Genomic DNA, 20,870 nt, shown 5'->3' with positions numbered 1-20,870 from the left:
ATTGCCATCTTGCTCAGGCTGGTCTCTAACTCCTGGCCCCAAGTGATCCTCCTGCTTCAGCCTCCTAAAGCATTGGGATTGCAGGCATGAGCCACCTAGCCCAGTTAAGTACACCTTTTCCTAGTTCTGTCAACAATCTCACAAAGCTGGCATCCAGAACCCTCCTTTAGGTGAGGATCCTTGAGTTAAGAGGTGTTGAGAGACTTGCCCAAGGTTAAATAACTAGAAGTAGACACAGAATGTGAAGATAACATCTCATCCGGCACAGGCATCCCCATAAATTGCATTCCCACCCACACACCACCAGTGTGTTCATTGTGACAGGGTGTGTGACCTGACACAACAGCCCTTGTGTAATCTGACACATTCCCATTAGGTAGCAACATAAACCAACAAAGCTTTCCAGGACAATGCCTTTGTGGAAATTGGTTTTCTTGCGTTATTAGGGATTTTAAGGCAGAACGGTTTTTCCCCTCTTTCTGTCTCTCTCTCAAAAAAAAGCCCTTTCAATACCCAATATTGCATGGCTTTCATGCCAGGCATAAAATGAAATTTGCCATAATCCATTGCCTAGGGAGAAAGTCGTATGTGTGTGTCACAACTGACATCTGTTAAATTAAGTAAGCAAGCAATAAGAAGGTCTGAAATATATTCTTTGTTCAAGAAGTCTTGCAGACACTGATCAGCTGCCCTGTACAACTGAGAAGAGAACAAGCGCCTTTCTTTTCCCCCAATGTGTGCCACTGAAAGCCTCCAAGGAGGACAAAAGCAGAGGATGGATGAACTTGCACACCATGAGTTTAGCACTTCTGTTTCAAGTTCAAGCAAAATGGCTGAGCACAGCAGGAATGACCACATTGCCAGCTCCACCATACCTGCTTCCTCCCCAGGGCTGAACAGGAGCTCAGGCTAGTCCTTCCTTACCTGCTACTTCTTTTGCAAAGTGTAGGAAGGTGTGAGGCTTCATCCAGACCACCTGATCAGTTTTGACCATCAGCATGTTATTATGGTGGATCTACTCTTAAAATACATTTGTTCTTTTGTTTTCCTCACTAGCAAGGAATTTTGAACCAATAGCTCCAGAGTTAGCCCTTGCAATTTATTAATCAAGCTTCATTATGAATATGAGAATGAGAACAGATGTAATTCCAATATGCAGCTGGAGTATCAGCTAAGATGTGGTCCTTATAGAGATATATTAGGATCATCAAACGAGAAAGAGAAGCTTTGCCTATGCAACCAATTATAACTGTGGGATGGTGTATTTTGGGTATTGGAATTTTTTGATAAACATAAGGATAGGCAGAAAGCCCTTCAGTTTCAATCCTTTGTTTTGTCCTTTCCCTCATCCCTAGAAATAGGTTATGTATCTATGACAATAACAGTGAGTGCCTCCCAAAAAACCACACACGTTTTCAAACCTCCCCTGCAGTTGAATTGAACCATGTGGATGAGTTCTGGTAAATGGGAAAATATTTTCTTATATTTTCTTTGAGTTCTATTGTGGTTTTATTTTTGTATTTAATCCACATGGAGTTTCTTTTAGTATATTAGTTTCAAGGCAGTTGTTCCCAGACTATTTAATTAATCTGTCCTTTTCCTGCCGATTGCAAATACCAATCAGTATATGATAAATTCTGATTTATGGTTCAGTAATCAATTTTCTCATTCCTATGTTGGTATCAAATTCCTAAATTAGAGTAATTTAAAAATATGTCTTACTATCTAGTAAGAGCTATCCCCTTTAATTTTTTAAATGGGGTCTCACTCTGTTGTCCAGGCTGGTCTTAAACTTCTGGGCTCAAGCAACCCTTCTATCTCAGCTCAGGCTCCAGAGTAGCTGGGACTACAGGCTCACACCACCACACCTGACTCCTTTAAAAAAATTAATTTAGTTACTTTTACAAATGTATTCTTTGAGTAGAATTTAAAAATCAGTTTTCTAAGTTAAAAAATCAAAGATTGACTAAATTCACAGGGTGACTGGGAAATAATTGATATCTTGTCAGGCCTGAGACTTCTCATTCACATGTGTGAGGTTTCCCTTCATTTCATGTCTTCTTCCGTGTCCTTAGGCCATTTTGTATTTCTTCTGTGTTTGATTCTGAGTATTCTATGATGTTGGTTGCTTTTGTAAATGGGATATTTTTCTCATTTCTCATCATTTTTTTCTAATTTATTATGGCTGAATGTTATTCCACTGTATGTATATATCACAATTTATTTATCCACTCATCCATCAATGGACATGTGGTTTGCTTCCACCTTTTGGCTAGTGTGCTGCTATCAACATGTGTATGCATGTACTTGCATCCCTGTTTTCAATTCTTTTGGGTACAGACGGCTGGGAGTAGAATTGCAGGGTCCTGTGATAATTCTGTGTTGAGTCATCTGAGGAACCACCAACTGTTTCCTGCAGTAGCTGAACCATATTACATTCCCACCAGCAATAGACAAATTCCATTTTCTCCACATCCTCCCCAATACTTGCTGTTTTCTGTTTTCTTTTTAAAAAATTATTGCCATCCTAATGGGTGTGCAGTGGTGCCTCATTTTTATTTGCATTTCCCTAATGATGAATGATGCTGAGCATGTTTTCATGTGTTTGTGGGCCATGGTCTATCTTCTTTGGAAAAATATCCACTCAAGTCCTTTTTCCATTGTTTAAGGGATGGTTTGTCTTTTTGTTGTTAGTTTCCTAACTTTTTGACAGGAAAAAAATTAACTGAAAGTTGCTGTGTTTCATAGGATACTTTCAAAAGCAACAACTAGAAGATGCAACTCAAAATGACTTAAATGATGAAAAATGTTAAATGTTTGAGTGATCAGGTATGGTTCTAGCATTCTCCACATATTAATTCATTTAATTATAACAAGAATACTACAGGGTAGGTATACAAATCATAAATATCAGGCACAGAGAAGTCCAAAGTCACACTCACACAGCTGGTAAGTGGTAAAGTTGGAATTTGAACCTAGAAAATCTGACTCCGTAGTCTCATCTCTGAGTGACCAGGTAATAAGTCTACAGAGAGGCAGTACTGGCATTGATTGGTTTAGCAGCTCAACCTAATACAGGAGTCGAGATTTGTCAATGTTCCTATTCTGTTACCCTAAGCACGTTGCCTTTGCCTCAGGGTCCTCCCCTCATGGTTGCAAAATGGCTACAACAGCTCCAAGCATCATATTATCTCCCAGCAACATCCAAATGACAGAAACAGAAAGTCTCTTTGGTTTCTTCCTTTTTAAGAGTAAGGAAAACTCTTCTAGAAGTACCTCTAGCAGACTTCTCATTGACCAGAATTGTGCCACATGCCTCATCCTAAACCAATCACTAACAAGGGGCACAGAACTACAATTTTGGACACAGACTAATCAAGGTTTACACCTTGAAACTTCAATGGAGTCCAGATTCTAAAAACTACCTGCTGCTCAGTTCCTGAACAGAAATCATTTTCTGTTAACAAAGAAGAAGGAGGTAATCACTGTCGAGTTGGTGACCAACAGCTGCTGCCACAATTGTCATTTACTTCTGTTAGCCTCAAGGTTAGTGATATCTTCTCTGTGGGCTGGTGATTTCTCACCCTTGATTTCTGCTAGGCCATGTGTCTGATATCTTCTAGGCCACAGATGCAACATGTACAAGAAAATCTGAATTCTCACCACACATTTGTTTGCAAAACTGTGTGCCATTTCTTTCTACTTCTGACAGCTACCCCTACAGATCACAGGGGCAAGCATCTCTTTAGGGTGACCTTTGCATGTTTATGCTAATTGCAGATTAAAACTGTAAGCACTAACACTCATAATCTCCTAGCTTCCCACTGTAAAATGTCCCCCTAAGTGATATTTAATTTCACGTGCTTGCCAAATCTTAAATCCAAAAGCAAAAGCCGATTTACCTCTGTACTGAAATTAAAACTATACAAAGTTTTTGGCTTTGGGGGCACACATCACTCTTCTCAGTGGCCCTTTGTAGGTCAGATTTAAGTTAGGAGTCTCTCTGACATTTGAAAATGTCATCAAACTATCCTGGCTAAAAAGAAATGAAGAAGCTTTCTTCCACATTTATGCAAGTCACAGGAAATCTTTCTAAGGGGACAAAGTGAAATAGTCTTGGGACAAATATTTCACTCCATGTTTATACAATGAATACACTGCACTGAGCATCTGTGAATTTTTCTGAACATTGCTCCTAATCCACTTTTAATGTATTTCCAGTCATGAAAACAAAAACAAACACACTTAACCTTCAAAAGGGAAGAGGAATGACTTTGACTTTAGGTTTTTCACAAATATCTGTAAATAGCTGAACAACCCAATCTACATGATGATCTTTCTGCTATTGCTGGATGAGTCAAGTTCTGCCTTCCCATTTACTCTGGAGCTCATGTGAGATGGCTGTGATTTAACCAGAGGAAGCTCAAGTCATAGGGCTTTGTGGTAGTGAGTTTTTCTTCAAAGGAAGGTAGTAAGTTTCCCATAATAGAAAGGATTCAAGCAGAGGGTAGATGGCCTTTTGTCCAGGATTCTGCATAGTACAGGTTGAACTTAGAGAACTTACTGAAGGTCTCTTATTGAAGGTCTATTTCAAAAGATCCTAGGAGAAGTCAGGAGAACAATCCTTATATGCCTGTGATGTTTTACGAATCAGAAAACCCTTAGACATGGGCTTTGTCTCATTTAAATATCAAAACAACCCTATGAGGTAGGTGGGTTGATTATTTTTGTTTTACAGATGATGAAATTGAGGTTCTGGTAGAGGTTAAGCAACTTATCTAGGGTCACACATTTAGGAAGTGAAGTCCTAGGACCTCCAGGTCAGAGTTATCTCCATCCTCAGGACAGGGCAGAGAGGAGGCAGGCCCATTCTGCATGGCTGGAGCATTGTTAGGCGGGTGGCTACACTGCTGGGCACAGAGAAGTGGTTGTGGCTGCTCCAGCCTTTCTCTTTCTCCTATGCCCTAAGGCTGGTCATCGACAAAGCTCTCTGTCCTCAAGGACCCCTATGTATTCTTTCTCAGCTGCTGCAGCTTGGAGCTGACCTGCCTCCCAAAAGCCAAGTGTGTGAAGCCTGTGATTTATACTTGCTTGGTGTTTCAACCCATGCCCCCTTGGTGTTTCAACCCATGCCCCAAATACACCTTTTTAAAAGGACCACCACAGAAACACCTCCAAAGCAGGGGGCTATCAGGCAGGCTCTCTCTCAGCCCACAGTTTTGGCAAGGGAGAAGGGGAACACTTCTGCTCAGTAGGGTCATTCCAGTCATGCCATACAGGCTACTCCACCTAGTCTGAATTGTGTGAGAACAGAAAAGAAAATGCCACTGCTTGGTGGGGAAAGAATGTTGGTGGAGGGGACAGGATGTTCCGTTTCAATCTCCTCACAGCCCCCAGGCTCTGACATAGATGGGAGCACAGAGTCCCTTGTGTGAGGGCCTGGGAACTGAGCTTTCTTCCACATAGTTCTCCCAATCACATTATGTCCTTTTCTGGTAATTCAGTGGGAAACGGATCCACCCAAGAGTCTGGGCTGGCCCATAAAATGAAGGTAAATATCCCAAAGAAAAAAATTATTGTCAATTACAGAGAACATGTGTTCACAGGAGTAAACAGGAATACAACTGAGCGGAAAAATGGGTGTATCACCACACATTCCATCTGATCAGGCAAGAGATGGGCCAGAAATTAGTTTCATATCTTTTTTCATTTGGGTCAGCCAGAAGGGGATATATGAAAGGGAATAAAGTATACACAGATAGCTTCAAAAATAATATCTCTAAGCTTTTAGAAAGCCATCCAGTCTTGCTACTCCTAATGCAACAGGAAGTTGTTGCATTTTTGTTGAATCTGGAAGACTTTTCTCTCTCTGCTTGACTGTATTTGACCATACAGGATGAGCCTTGGTCCTGCTGGCAGTATGTTTTCTAACTCTGAGGGCCCGAGGAAACTGATGTTTGGAGAGAGGTCAGTGGCTTGCCCAGGGTTACACAGCTTGGAAATTTGAGGTCAGGACTTTCCCTGTCAGGTGCATCCCACACACCTGGACAAGACCCAGGCATGAGAGGAGCCAGACACCCACTGCACACCAAGGTGATGTGCGGGTCCTGATTTCCTCACTAGTTTCACCCCAAGGGCTTTCTTCCATTGGAGCTACACTGGGAGATATGTGCTGTCTAAAAGGAGGGATGCTGGGGACTATAAAGAGACACTCATGTTTCCTGTTCCCACACCAAAGTTTTGAGATGCAGGAGCTTAAAACCCTGACCCTTACAGTTCAGGTACTAAGTTGATGCCAGAAGCATTTGACTTGGAAGATGTAAATAAAGTTGGAAGAGATGGTTCTTCTCACTCCAGAGAGCGGGAGAGAAGAGAGACTAGGGACCATGAGAGTTTGGCTGTTGGTAAATGTCACTGAGAAAAGGGACTGTGCCTCATTCCTGCCACAGACCTTTCATAGCAGCACCCAAGGGAGATGTGGGAAATGCTGAGATGATTCATTCCAGCCTCAGGAAGCCCTGACTGATGGGGCTAAGGCAGATGAGGTCTTTGTGGACCAATGATGGAGAGCATAGGAGAGCAAGGGCATCTCAGAGGCACAACAGAGTGGGTGGTGATGGAAACCAGGTGGCCCCTGTGATTATGACTGTCACAAACCCTGGGAGTGATGGAGATAAATTATCAGCTGGGCCATATGTAGTTGTGATTTTTATAGTTTAGAAATGATCAAATAGCAGCAATTTCACATTGTTTTGTGTAACATCATTGGAAAGCCTGAACTGCCTGCTATTTCACTTCTACCGTGCAGTAGAATAAGAGTTTGAAGTGGAACCAAATTCAGTCTTAGTCAAAGACAATCAGGCTTCTCACCCATCTGCATGGAGGCTATGTGTAGCACTAACCACACTGAAATGCCTCGACACTACCTCGCCACCAAGCAGTTCTGCAGATGCCTGATGGTTCAGATCTCCTTCCCCAGGAGACTCTAATTTGAATGCATTCTCCTCCACACCCTGCTGTTTAAGATTTACACATAGTTTTTGGTATTCTGATGGAACATGCTTGGGAGCTGGGGAAACTTGTTCTTTCCTCACAATCCAATCCAGTTTTCAGTCTTATCTATGTCATACGCCTGTGAGCACAGGATGAGAGGAATATAGGTAATTTCAGGAAACATGCAGGAGCCTACCATCATCAACTTTACTTTTTAAATGGGTTAGGTTTTGCTTCATGTTGGGAAGCTTGGTTCCTCCTGAGTGGGGAATGGTAGCAGGGAAATTGCTGGTCAAATCGTCAGCCCTTTGTCCTCCTGGCATGACACAGGAGCCTGGGAAGGACAGAGGAAGTGGCTGCCAGGGAGGTTAGAAGGCATTACTCCTCCACAACAGCCATATCTAGGAATAGCATGGTGACTTATACGCCATGGTTCTCAAATTGTGTGCTAAGGCTCTCTGAGGTGCCTCAGTGAACACATCGGAACACTGCAAGACAGTTTAGCCTTTTGAAGGAAACTCATTAACATCTGTCAGATACTGTGCAAAAGCACTGGTTTCGATGGTTTTGCACACTATCTGAGTTTCAGATAGTTGCTATGATAAAAAAGATGCATTGTGAAAAAAATCAGTGTGAAATAGAAAATGACAATGGCAGTATCCAATCTGAGTCCAAGGTCTGAGTAACTGTTCAGTGCCCAACAGGCACACACCTTGCATTACTAAGAAATTGTGGCCTGGCGTGGTGGCTCATGCCTGTAATCCCAGCACTTTGGGAGGCCGAGGTGGGTGGATCATGAGGTCAGGAGATCGAGACCATCCTAGCCAACACGGTGAAACCCCGTCTGCACTAAAAATACAGAAAAAAAAAAAAAGCCATGCGTGGTGGCGGGTACCTGTGGTCCCAGCCACTCGGGAGGCTGAGGCAGGAAAATGGTGTGAACCTGGGAGGTGGAGCTTGCACTGAGCCAAGATTACACAACTGCACTGCATCCTGGGCAACAGAGCCAGACTCCATCTCAAAAAAAAAAAAAAAAAATTGTAATCATTTGAAAATAAAGTAAATGTATTTTTATTTCAGTCCGTCTGTGTTATTTTTTCCTGAAGTGGCCAAGGTGTTTTCAGGACATAAATAATTGGTAAATTATTTGGACCCAATTCATAAACAAATTTTGGGGTATTTCTTTTGACCTGTATGTGCCATGAAAAAATTACAGAGCTACTAGGGGAGCTGTGATCTGGAAAAACTTGAGAATCTCTGTCTTAGTGAGAGGTGACAGCGTGCTGGCAGCCCTCACAGCCCTCGGTCGCTCTCGGTGCCTCCCCAACCCCAGCGCTCATTCTGGCCGCACTTGAGGAGCCCTTCAGTCAGCCGCTGCACCATGGAAGCCCTTCTCTGGGCTGGCCGAGGCTGGAGCCAGCTCCTTCCGCTTGTGGGTAAGTATGGAGAAGGAGGCAGGGGGCGGGGAGGGGGGAGGGGGGACGAGGGGAAACCGGGGCTGCGCAGGGTGCTTGCTGGCCAGCTAGAGTTCCAGGTGGGCATGGGCTTGGCGGGCCCACATTCGGAACCTCCGGCCGGCCCTGCCAGCCCCAGGCAGTGAGGGGCTTAGCACCCAGGCCAGCCACTGCGAGGGTGCGTCGGGTCCCCCAGCAGTGCTGGCCCACCGGCACTGCCCTGGATTTCTTGTCCGGCCTTAGCTGCCTCCCTGCGGGGCAGGGCTCCAGACCTGCAGCCCGCCATGACTGAGTCTCCCGGCCCCTACCCCCGCCCGCCCAGTGGTCCCTACCCCACCTGCCACCCCAGTTTCCCCCCAACACGCCCGCCAAGCCGCTGTCCCCACAGACCCATCCCCCCGCAATGGCTCCCGCCCCTGCATCCCCCCCTCCCCACCATGGGTTCCTGCCTGGCCTGAGCCTTCCAGATGAGCCCCGCCCCCTGTTCCATGGCACCTGGTCCCATTGACAGCCCAAGGGCTGAGGAGTGCGGGCACATGGTGAGGGACTGGCGGGCACTCCACCTGCCTCCTGGTGTGAAATCCACTGGGTGAGGCCAGCTGGGCTCCTGAGTCTAGTGGGGACTTGGAGAACCTTTGTGTCTAGCCAAGGGATTGTAAGTGCACCAATCAGCAGTCTGTGTCTAGCTCAAAGTTTGTGAACACACCAATCAGCACCCTGTGTCTAGCTCAGGGTTTGTGGATGCACCAACAGGCCCTCTGTATCTAGCTAATCTGGTGGAGACTTGGAGAATCTTTATGTGGAGCTAAGGGATTGTGAATGCACCAGTGGGCACTCCGTGTCTAGGTCAAGGTTTGTAAATGCACCAGTCAGAGCTCTGTGTCTAGCTAATCTGGTGGGGACTTGGAGAATCCTAATGTGTAGCTAAGAGATTGTGAATGCACTGGTAGGCACTCTGTATCTAGCTGAAGGTTTGTAAATACACCAATCAGCACTCTGTGTCTAACTCAGAGTTTTCAAATACACCAGTCGACACTCCGTATCTAGCTAACCTAGTGGGGAGGTGGAGAAGGTTTGTGTCAAGCTCAGGGATTGTAAACGCACCAATCAGGGATTGTAAATGCACCAATTACCTGTCAAAACAGACCAATCAGCTCTCTGTAAAACAGAGCAATTGGCTCTCTCTAAAATGGACCAATCAGCAGGATGTGGGTGGGGCCAGATAAGAGGATAAAAGTAGGCTGCCTGAGCCTGCAGTGGCAACCTGCTCTGGTCCCCTTCCACACTGTGGAAGCTTTGTTCTTTTGCTCTTTGCAATGAATCTTGCTACTGCTCACTCTTTGGGCCCACACTGCCTTTATGAGCTGTAACACTCACTGAGAAGGTCTGCAGCTTCACTCCTGAAGCCAGTGAGACCACGAACCCACCAGGAGGAATGAACAACTCCAGACATGCTGCCTTAAGAGCTGTAACACTCACCGCAAAAGTCTGCAGCTTCACTCCTCAGCCAGCGAGACCAAGAAGACACCAGAAGGAAGAAACTCCAAATACATCTGAATATCAGAAGGAACAAACTCCAGACATGCTGCCTTTATGAGCTGTAACACTCACCGCCAGTGTCCACGACTTTATTCTTGAAGTCAGTGAGACCAAGAACCCACCAATTCCAGACACATTTTGGCGACCACCAAGGGACTATCGCCTGTCACCAAGCAGTGACTACCATCGGACACCTTTTGCTTGCTATTGTGTCCTATTTTCCTTAGAATTCAGGGTCTAAATACCAGGCACCTGTCGGCCAGCCAAAAGCGACTAGTGCGGCCACCAGACTAAAGACACGGGTGTCAGGCTTTTTGGAAAAAGGCTCTCTAGCAACCCCCAACTCTTTGGAGTTGGGAGTGTTGGTCTGCCTAGAACAAGCTTCTGCTGTTCCTGTACTTCTGGGCTGAGCCGAGGGTCAACAGAGAGGAAAGCCACACAGCTCTGGGATCCCGACAACATGTTGGTTGACCCTGCAGCCATAAGCAGAACTCTCAAAGGCATGTCACCCAAGCGAGACTCACCCATATATCTTATCTATCCTGACCCTTGCCCCCTGGGTCCAAATGCTTGCCACACAAACTTCCTCTTGCCTCTCTTCTCTGAGGTTAGTCCTGCTTCTAAAAATTGTTACCTGTCTCTGGTGCTTTTCTAGTTTCTCCTATAAGAATGACTTCTAGTATAAACTCCAGGACTCTGTTACTTTCTTTAGGCACCCAGGCTCACCAATTGGAAAGACATAATTTTTGCCCAAAGCCCCATCATAGTGGGGACTACCTGGAATTTTAGGATCCCTTCTCAGACTAATAGGCCTAACCAAAGCTATTCCTGAAGCTAGGATATGGGGAGCCTCAGAAGTTGTATCCTTCCTATTCATGTAAGTGAGGACAAAAGGTGTCACTCTTCCAGCCCTGGAGATCCCCTCCCTCCCTCAGAGTATGGCCCTCCACTTCATTTTTGGGGCATAACATCTTTATAGGACAGGGGTAAAGTCCCAATACCAACAGGTGAATGCTTAGGACTCTAACAGGTTTTTGAGAATGTGTCGGTAGGGGCCACTAAATCTGATTTTTCTCAGTCAGTCCTCTTTGTGGTCTAGGAGGACAGGCAATGGTGCAGGTTTTTGAGAACGTGTTGGTAAGGACCGACCTTCCTTTGTCCTCCATGTGGTCTGGGAGGAAAACTAGTGTTTCTGCTGCTGCATCAGTGAGCACAACTATTCTGACCAGCAGGGTCCAGGGAGCATTGTGGGTTCTTGGGCAGGGGTGGTTTCTGCTGCTGCGTTGGTGAGTGCAAGTATTCTGATCAGCAGGGTCCAGGGACCGTTGTGGGTTCTAGGGCAGGGAGTGAAACAAAACAAGCCAAAACCACAGGCAGTTTTGTCTTTCAGGTGGCAAACACTCAGGCATCAACAGGCTCACCCTTGAAATGCATCCTAAGTCATTGGGACCAATTTAACCCATAAACCCTGAAAAAGAGCTGGCTCATGTTTTTCTGCACTATGGCTTGGCCCCAATATTCTCTGTCTGATGGGGAAAAATGGCCACCTGGGGGAAATAGAAATTACAGTACTATCCTGTTGCTTGACCTTTTCTGTAAGAGGGAAGGCGTGAAATACCTTATGCCCAAGCTTTCTTTTCATTGAGGGAGAATACACAACTATGCAAAGCTTACAATTTACATCCCACAGGAGGACCTCTCAGCTTACCCCTATATCCTAGCCTCCCTATAGCTCCCCTTCCTATTAGTGATAATCCTCCTCTAATCTCCCCTGCCCAGAAGGAAATAAGCAAAGAAATCTCCAAAGGACCACAAACCCCTCTGGGCTATCGGTTATGTCCCCTTCAAGCTGTAGGGGGAGGGAAATTTGGCCAAACATGGGTGCATGTCCCCTTCTCCCTCTCTGATTTAAAGCAGATCAGGGCAGACCTGGGGAAGTTTTCAGATGATCCTGATAGGTACATAGATGTCCTACATGATCTAGGGCAAACCTTTCACCTTGCTTGAAGAGATGTCATGCTACCCTTAGATCAAACCCTGGCCTTTAATGAAAACAATGTGGCTTTAGCTGCAGCCTGAGAGTTTGGAGATACCTGGTATCTTAGTCAGTAAATGACAGAATGACAGACGAAGAAAGGAACAAATTCCCTACTGGTCAGCAAGCCATCCCCAGTATGGATCCCCACTGGGACCTTGACTCAGATCATGGGGACTGGAGTCGTAAACATCTGCTGACCTGTGTTCTAGAGGGACTAAGGAGAATTAGAAAAAAACCCATGAATTATTCAATGATGTCCACCATAACTCAGGGAAGGGAAGAAAATACTTCTGCCTTCCTCTAGCGGCTACGAGAGGCCTTAAGAATATATACTCCCCTCTCACCTGAATCCCTCAAGGGTCAATTGATTCTAAAAGATAAATTTAATACCCAATCAGCCACAGATATCAGGAGAAAGCTCCAAAAGCAAGCCCTGGGCCCTGAACAAAATCTAGAGGCACTATGAAACCTGGCAACCTCGTTGTTCTATAATAGGTACCAAGAGGAACAGACCGAAAAGGAAAAGCAAGATCAGAGAGAGGCTGCAACCTTAGTCCTGGCCCTGAGATAAACAAACCTTGGTGGTTCAGAGAGGACAGAAAATGGAGCAGGTCAGTCACCAGTAGGGCTTGTTATCAGTGTTGCTTGCTAGGACACTTTAAAAAAGATTGTCCAGTGAGAAACAGGCTGCCCCCTCATCCATGTCCACTATGCCGAGGCAGTCACTGGAAGGTGCACGGCCCCAGAGGACAAAAGTTTCCTGGGTCAGAAGCCCCCAACCAGATGATCCAACAACAGGACTGAGGGTGCCTGGGGCAAGTGCCAGCTCGTCATCACCCTCACTGAGCCCCGGGTATGTTTAACTATTGAGGGCCCAGAAATTGACTTACTCCTGGACACTGGCACGGCCTTCTCAGTGTTAATCTCCTGTACTGGATGACTGTCCTCAAGGTCCATTACCATCCAAGGAATCCTGGGACAGCCTGTTAACAGGTATTTCTCCCATCTCCTGAGTTGGAATTGGGAAACTTTGCTCTTTTCACATGCCTTTCTTGTTATGCCTGAAAGTCCCACACCCTTATTAGGGAGGGATATATTAGCCAAGGCTGGAGCTATTATCTACATGAATATGGGGAACAAGTTACCCATTTTTTGTCCTCTACTTGAGGAGGGAATCAACCCTTAAGTCTGGGCAGTGGAAGGACAATTTGGAAGGGCAAAAAATGCCCACACAGTCCAAATCAGGTTGAAAGATCCCACCACTTTTCCTTATCAAAGACAATATCCCTTAGGGCATGACGCTAATAAAAGATTACAGAATATTGTTAAATATTTGAAAGCTCAAGGCTCAGTAAGGAAATGCAGCCATCCCTGCAACACCCCAATTCTTGGAGTACAAAAACTGAACTGTCAGTGGAGACTAGTGTAAGATCTTAGACTCATCAATGAGGCAGTAATTCCTCTATATCCAGTTGTACCCAACCCCTATACCCAGCTCTCAAATACCAGGGGGAGCAGAATGTTTCATGGTTCTGGACCTCAAGGATGCCTTCTTCTGTATTCTCCTGTGCTCTGACTCCCAGTTCCTCTTTGCCTTTGAGGATCCCACAGACCACATGTCCCAACTTAACATGGACGGTCTTGCCCCAAGGGTTTAGGGATAGCCCTCACCTGTTTGATCAGGCACTGGCCCAAGATCTAGGCCACTTCTCAAGTCCAGGCACTCTGGTCCTTTGGTATGTGGATGATTTACTTTGCCTATGGGTTTGGAAGCCTCATGCCAGCAGGCTACTCTAGATCTCTTGAACTTTCTAGCTAATCAAGGGTACAAGGTGTCTAGGACGAAGGCCCAGGTTTGCCTACAGCAGGTCAAATATCCAGATCTAATCTTAGCCAGAGGGACCAGGGCCCTCAGCAAGGAATGGATACAGCCTATAATGGCTTATCCTCACCCTAAAACGTTAAAACATTTGCCGGGGTTCCTTGGAATTACCGGCTTTTGCTGACTATGGATCCCCAGATGCAATAAGATAGCCAGGCCCCTCTATACTCTAATCAAGGAAACCCAGAAGGCAAATGCTCATCTAGTAGAATGGGAACCAGAGGCAGAAACAGCCTTCAAAACCTTAAAGCAGGCCCTAGTACAAGCTCCAGCTTTAAGCCTTCCCACCAGAAAAAACTTCTCTTTATACTTTACAGAGAGAGCCAGGATAGCTCTTGGAGTCCTTACTGATACTCGTGGGACCACCCCACAACCAGTGGAATACCTAAGTAAGGAAATTGATGTAGTAGCAAAAGGCTGCCCTCACTGCTTAAGGGTAGTTGCAGCAGTGGCTACCTTAGTGTCAGAGGCTATCAAAATAATACAAGGAAAGGATCTCAGTGTCTGGACTACTCATGATGTAAATGGTATACTAGGTGCCAAAGGAAGTCTGTGGCTATCAGACAACAACCTACTTAGATTCCAGGCATTACTCCTTGAGGGACTGGTGCTTCAAATACACATGTGCATGGCGCTCAACCCTGACACTTTTCTCCCAGAGGAAGGGGAACCAATCAAGCATGACTGCCAACAAATTGTAGTCCAGACTTATGCCACCTGAGATGATCTCTTAGAAGTCCCCTTAACTAATCCTGACCTTAACCTACGTACCGATGGAATTTCATTTGTGGAGAATAGGATACGAAGGGCCGGTTATGCCATAGTTAGTGATGTATCCATACTTGAAAGTAAGCCTCTTTCCCTGGGGACCAATGCCGAGTTAGCAGAACTGGTGGCACTTAACCAAGCCTTAGAACTGGGAAAGGGAAAAAGAATAAATGTGTATACAGAGAGCAAATATGCTTATCTAATCCTGCATGCCCATGCTGCAATATGGAGAGATGGAGTTCCTAACCTCTGGGGGAACCCCCATTAAATACCACAAGGAGATCATGGAGTTATTATATGCAATGCAAAAACACAAGCAGGTGGCACTCTTACACGGCCACAGCCATCAAAATGGGAAGAAGAGGGGAGAACAGCAGCATAAGCAACTGGCAGAGGTAGGGAAAGACCAGCAAGAAGGAGAGAAAAAGAAAGTCAGAGAAAGAGAAAGAGAGAGGAAGAAGCAGAGAGACAAAGAGAAGGAGTTAGAGAGAAAGAAGGACCGACACAGAAAGTCAAAGAGGGACTTAAAAAGAGGGGAAGAGACAAAGAAGGAGTCAAAGAGAGAAAGAGAGAGAAAGAAATAGTAAAGAAAAAAGCAGTGTACCCTATTCCTTTAAAAGCCAGAGCAAAGTTCTGTCTACCCAGACAAGGCATATTCTTCTTATGTGGAACAATGACCTATATCTGCCTCCCCACTAACTTGACAGGCACCTACACCTTAGTCTTTCTAAGTCCCAACATTAACATTGCCCCAGGAAATCAGACCTTATCGGTACCCCTCAAAGCTCAGGTCTGTCAGTGCAGAGCCATACCACTGATACCCCTTCTTATAGGGTTAAGAATGGCTACTGCTACAGGAACTGGAATACCCAGTTTATCTACTTCGTTATCCTACTACCACACACTCTCAAAGGATTTCTCAGACAGTATGCAAGAAATAACGATATCTATTCTTGTTTTTTTTGAAGCAGAAAAACATATTCTTTATTTCCGATAATTTCTTTTTCTATTTCTTTTAAATTTTTTATTATTATTATACTGTAAGTTTTAGGGTACATGTGCACAATGTGCAGGTTAGTTACATATGTATACATGTGCCATGCTGGTGTGCTGCACCCATTAACTCGTCATTTAGCCTTAGGTATATCTCCTAATACAATCCCTCTCCCCTCCGCCCTCCCCCAACCCCACAACAGTCCCCAGAGTGTGATGTTCCCCTTCCTGTGTCCATGTGTTCTCATTGTTCAGTTCCCATCTATGAGTGAGAATATGTGGTGTTTGGTTTTTTGTCCTTGCGATAGTTTACTGAGAATGATGATTTCCAATTTCATCCATGTCCCTACAAAGGACACGAACTCATCATTCTTTATGGCTGCACAGTATTCCATGGTTTATATGTGCCACATTTTCTTAATGCAGTCTATCATTATTGGACATTTGGGTTGGTTCCAGTCTTTGCTATTGTGAATAGTGCTGCAATAAACATACGTGTGCATGTGTCTTTATAGCAGCATGATTTATAGTCCTTTGGGTATATACCCAGTAATGGGATGGCTGGGTCAAATGGTATTTCTAGTTCTAGATCCCTGAGGAATCGCCACACTGACTTCCACAATGGTTGAACTAGTTTACAGTCCCACCAACACTGTAAAATTGTTCCTATTTCTCCACATCCTCTCCAGCACCTGTTGTTTCCTGACTTTTTAATGATTGCCACTCTAACTGGTGTGAGATGGTATCTCATTTCGGTTTTGATTTGCATTTCTCTGATGACCAGGAACGATGAGCATTTTTTCATTTGTCTTTTGGCTGCATAAATGTCTTCTTTTGAGAAGTGTCTGTTCATGTCCTTTGCCCCCTTTTTGATGGGGTTGTTTGCTTTTTTCTTGTAAATTTGTTCGAGTTCATTGTAGATTCTGGATGTTAGCCCTTTGTCAGATGAGTAGGTTGTGAAAGTTTTCTCCCATTTTGCAGGTTGCCTGTTCACTCTGATGGTAGTTTCTTTTGCTGTGCAGAAGCTTTTAAGTTTAATTAGATCCCATTTTTCAATTTTGGCGTTTGTTGCCATTGCTCTTGGTGTTTTAGACATGAAGTCCCTGCCCATGCCTATGTCCTGAATGGTAATACCTAGGTTTTCTTCTAAGGTTTCTATGGTTTTAGGTTTAACACTTAAGTCTTTAATCCATCTTGAATTAATTTTTAATCTAGCATATAAACAGAACCAAAGACAAAAAGTGCATTATATCTCAATATATGTAGAAAAGACATTGACAAAATTGAACAACCCTTCATGCTAAAAACTCTCAATAAATTAGGTATTGATGGGACGTATCTCAAAATAATAAGAGCTATCTATGACAAACCCACAGCCAGTGTCATACTGAATGGGCAAAAACTGGAAGCATTCCCTTTGAAAACTGGCACAAGACAGGGATGCCCTCTCTCACCACTCCTATTCAACATAGTGTTGGAAGTTCTGGTCAGGGCAATTAGGCAGGAGAAGGAAATCAAGGGTATTCAATTAGGAAAACAGGAAATCAAATTTTCCCTGTTTGCAGATGACATGATTGTATATCTAGAAATCCCGACTGTCTCAGCCCAAAATCTCCTTAAGCTGATAAGCAACTTCTGCAAAGTCTCGGGATACAAAATCAATGTACAAAAATCACAAGCATTCTTATACACCAATAACAGACCAACAGAGAGCCAAATCATGAGTGAACTCCCATTCTCAGTTGCTTCAAAGAGAATAAAATATTTGGGAATCCAACTTACCAGGGACGTGAAGGACCTCTTCAAGGAGAACTATAACCACTGCTCAATGAAATAAGAGGATAGAAACAAACGGAAAAACATTCCATGCTCATGGGTGGGAAAAACCAATATCATGAAAATGGCCATATTGCCCAAGGTAATTTATGGATTCAATGGCATCTCCATCAAGCTACCAATGACTTTCTTCACAGAATTGGAAAAAACTACTTTAAAGTTCATATGGAACCAAAAAAGAGCCCACATTGCCAAATCAATCCTAAGCCAAAAGAACGAAGCTGGAGGCATCATGCTACCTGACTTCAAAGTATACAAGGCTACAGAAACCAAAACAGCATGGTAATGGTACCATATCACAGATATAGATCAATGGAACGGAACAGAGCCCTCAGAAATAATGCCACATATCTACAACTATCTGATCTTTGAAAAACCTGAGAAAAACAAGCAATGGGGAAAGGATTCCCTATTTAATAATTGGTGCTGGGAAAGCTGGCTAGCCATATGTAGAAAGGTGAAACTGGATCCCTTCCTTACACCTTATATGAAATCTATTCTTACTTTACAATCCCAAATAGACTCTTTGGCAACAGCAACTCTCCAAAACTGCTGAGGCCTAGACCTCCTCACTGCTGAGAAAGGAAGACTCTGCACCTTCTTAGGGGAAGAGTGCTGTTTTTACACTAACCAGTCAGGGATAGTATGAGATTCTGCCTGGCATTTACAGGAAAAGGCTTCTGAAATCAGACAACGCCTTTGAAACTCTTATACCAACCTCTGGAGTTGGGCAACATGGCTTCTCCCCTTTCTAGGTCCCATGGAAGCCATCTTGCTGTTACTCAACTTTGGGCCCTGTATTTTTAACCTTGTCAAATTTATTTCCTCTAGAATTGAGGACATCAAGCTACAGATGGCCTTACAAATGGAACCTCAAATGAGTTCAACTAACAACTTCTACTGAGGACCCCTGGACTGACCCTCTGGCACTTTTACTGGCCTAGAGAACTCCTCTCTAGAGGACACTACAACTGCAGGGCCCCTTCATTGCCCCTATGCAGCAGGAAGTACCTAGAGCGGTCATCAGACAAATTCCCAACAGCAGTTGGGGTGTCTGTTTAGAGGGTGGATTGAGAGGTGACAGCATGCTGGCAGCCCTCGCAGCCCTCACTCGCTCTTGGTGCCTCCTCGGCCTTGGTGCCCATTCTGGCCATGCTTGTGGAGCTCTTCACCCTGCCACTGCACCATTGGTGCCCTTCTCTGGGCTGGCCAAGGCTGGAGCTGGCTCACTTGGCTTGCAGGGAGGTGTGGAGGGAGAGGCATGGGTGGGAGCCAGGGCTGCATGCAGTGCTTGTGGGCCAGCTAGAGTTCTGTGTGGGTGTGGACTTGGTGTTCCCCGCACTTGGAGTGGCCGGCCAGCCCTGCCAGCCCCGGGCAGTGAGGGACTTAGTACCCAGGACAGCAGCTATGGAGGTTACACCAGGTCCCACAACAGTGCTGACCCACCGGTGCTGTGCTCGATTTCTCACTCACTGGGCCTTAACTGTCTCCCCATGGGGCAGGGCTTGGGACTGCAGCCCACCATGCCTGAGTCTCCCCCAACTGCCATGGGCTCCTGCATGGCCTGAGCCCCCCTGACGAGCACCACCCCCTATTCCATGGAGCCCGGTCCCATCAACCACCCAAGGGCTGAGGAGTGTGGGTGCATAGCGAGGGACTGGTGGGCAGCTCCACCTCTGGCTCCAGTGTAAGATGCCCTGGGTGAGGCCAGCTGGGCTCCTGAGTCTAGTTGGGACTTGGAGAACCTTTGTGTCTAGCTAAGGGATTGTGAGTGCACCAATCAGCAGTCTGTGTCTAGCTCAAGGCTTGCGAACACACCAGTCAGCACCCTGTGTCTAGCTCAGGGTTTGTTTGTGGATGCACCAGTTGGCACTCTGTATCTAGCTAATCTGGTGGGGATTTGGAGAATCTTTTTGTCTAGCTAAGGGATTGTGAATGCACCCATCGACACTCTGTGTCTAGCTCAAGGTTTGTAAATGCACCAATCAGAGCTCTGTGTCTAGCTAATCTGGTGAGGACTTGGAGAATCTTTATGTCTAGCTAAGGGATTGTGAAGGTACCAGTCAGCACTCTATCTAGCTCAAGGTTTGTAAATGCACCAATCAGCACTATGTGTCTAGCTCAGGATTTGTAAATACACCAATTGACACTCTGTATCTAGCTAATCTAGTGGGGATGTAGAGATCTTTTGTGTCTAGCTCAGGGATTGTAAACCCACCAATCAGCACCCTGTCAAAACGGACCAATCAGCTCTCTGTAAAACAGACCAATTGGCTCTCTGTAAAATGGACCAATCAGCAGGATGTGGATGGGGCCAGATAAGAGAATTATAACCTGAAAATATTTTGAAAACTGTTGTGCAGATGTAGGTAGTCATTTTTGTTGAAACATTGATGAAGATGCGCACTCATGAGACCATGTTAAAAGGGGCTGGTTGGTAGGAAGGAAAGCCTGAATTAGTGCAAGGTCTGAATAATCGGGTCCCTTCTTACTTTTTTTTTTTTAAATAAAACTTAATTGTTCACAGCAGTTTAGAAATACACTTCAAGGTCTGCCACTTAGAGGCAAATTTTAACAAAGAAAGGCCAGGCACAGGGGCTCATGCCAGTAATCCCAGCACTATGGGTGGCTTTGATGGAAAGATACCTTGAGGCTAGAAGTTTGAGCCAGGACAACATAACGAGCCCCTGTCTCTACAAAAGTTAAAAATTAAAAAATTGCAGATAAGGTGGCATGTACCTGTAGTCCCGACTATCTGAGAGGATGAGATGAGAGGATTGCTGGAGCCTGAGATTTGGAGGCTGCAGTGAGCTTTGATCATGTCACTGCACTCCAGCCTGGATGACAGAGCAAGACCCTCTCTAAAAAAAAAAAAAGGAAAAAGAGACAGAGAGAGAGAGAAAGCCAAAATTTCAGCCCCAGTAGCTCACCTACTTAGATGGTTTGACTATCATTAAATTCATCTGGGTCACCAAACAATTAATTAAGTAGTTAAACAGTCTTCCATTTTATTGATACCTTTTATTTATTAAAAACTTCCTTTTCCTTTTTCAACATTACTGATAAACTGCGTTCCTTTCCCTGGGTGAGTTCTTGTAATATTAAATTGGTAGGATCTGAATTCATACCTGTTTTGGATAAGTCTATAAAATTTAAGAATGAACCTAGGAAAGAACAACTTGAGAGGTGGCCGTAGAGTGGACAGGAGCCCTGTATGACACTGATCATTTGGAGGCCTCCTGGCCTCCACTTCTCTCTGTGACTGCCTCCTCCTGAGGGATTTTCCATTGTGTGGGGCTTTGGGAGGTGAGAACACAGCTGGGGAAGAAGACTCTACCACTTGGGCTCAACTTTCCCTGAAGAATCT

The sequence above is a fragment of the Pongo pygmaeus genome, chromosome Y, assembly GCF_028885625.2.
Source record: "Pongo pygmaeus isolate AG05252 chromosome Y, NHGRI_mPonPyg2-v2.0_pri, whole genome shotgun sequence".
Taxonomy (NCBI): Eukaryota; Metazoa; Chordata; class Mammalia; order Primates; family Hominidae; genus Pongo; species Pongo pygmaeus.
Note: the sequence above shows the minus strand (reverse complement) of the source record.